We start from the raw sequence: 1,191 nt of genomic DNA, 5'->3' as shown, positions 1-1,191 counted from the left end.
TTAATACACAAAGATTTCCTTGCTCTTTTTCATCTTGCAATAAGGCGGGTGTTAAACTGAGAAGCCAGATACCTGAAGCCAAAAAAGCCAATGCTGGTGGCGAGGTTAAGAAGGGTAACCTCACGGCCAAGATGCCTAAGACGGAGAAGCCCCACTGCGGCTGAAACCCTGTCCTAGTCTGAGGCATTGGCAGATATTCCCAGTCGGCTATGCATTCCCAAAAGGCCATGTACTAGAGGAAGAATTCAGTAGCTAAATCGAGGGTTGAAAACAAAAAGGAGAAAGTTCTTGCTAGTGTCACAATACCAGTTGGTGGTACCCGAGTGGCTAAACTTCGCAAAATGCCTAGGTGTTATCCTACTGAAGATGTGTCTCAAAAGCTGTTGAGCCACAGCAAGAAACCCTTGTCAGCATATGAGAAAACTGCTGGCCAGCATCACGCCCGGGACCATTCTGATGGTCCTCACTGGCACCCCAGAGGCAAGTGGGTGGTTTTCCTGAAGCAGCTGAGCAGTGGCCTGCTACTTGTGACTGGACCTCTGTCCCTTAATCGAGTTCCTCTGTGTAGAACACACCAGAAATTCATCATCACCACCTCCACCAAGACTGATGTCAGTGGTGTGAAATCCCCACACATCTCACTGATGCTTACTTCAAGAAGCAGCTGCAAAAGCCCAGACACCAGGCGGATGAGGTCTTCGACAGAGAGAAAGAGAAATACGAGATTACAGACCAGGACAAGGTTTACCAGAAAGCCATGGACTCGGAAATTCAGCCAAAAATCAAAGCAATTCCTTGGCTCTCGGGCTACCTCTGCTCTGTGTTTGCTTTCACCAATGGGCTTTATCCTCACAAACTGGTGCTCTAAATTTCTTACAAAGAACCTAATTAAATAGCTGATCTGTTTCCTTTGTGTCTTTTTTCCTTTTTATTCTAGTCTGCCTGAATATGTGGTTTGACTCAGTCAGTTTAATGGAGTGTTAGCCTCTGTGAGTGTGACTAGAGGGTTGGAAACAGCTGCAGTGAACTTCATCAGCATTAGATCTGCATTCTAAACTTCCTTAGGGTCTGGCTTCTCAGCTTTTTCATCCAGCACCTACCAATATAAAATACCATTTCCCTAATCATCACCAAACAAGTCAGTACTAAAATGTACATGGATGCTCTGGCTGGGTGGTTCAGCTGTTTGGA

At 45.8% G+C, this 1,191-nt stretch overlaps 1 pseudogene across 1 annotated transcript; it reads left to right on the top strand.

Moving 5' to 3' along the window:
* Nucleotides 1-341: 341 nt before the first annotated feature.
* Nucleotides 342-868, top strand: LOC307110212 (large ribosomal subunit protein eL6-like; annotated as a pseudogene). Its single transcript has one exon. The product of its transcript is annotated as a large ribosomal subunit protein eL6-like (transcript).
* Nucleotides 869-1,191: the final 323 nt, after the last annotated feature.

This window comes from Cnephaeus nilssonii (assembly GCF_951640355.1).
Source record: "Cnephaeus nilssonii genome assembly, chromosome: 13".
NCBI lineage: Eukaryota > Metazoa > Chordata > Mammalia > Chiroptera > Vespertilionidae > Cnephaeus > Cnephaeus nilssonii.
This window is presented reverse-complemented; position numbering and strand designations above follow the sequence as displayed.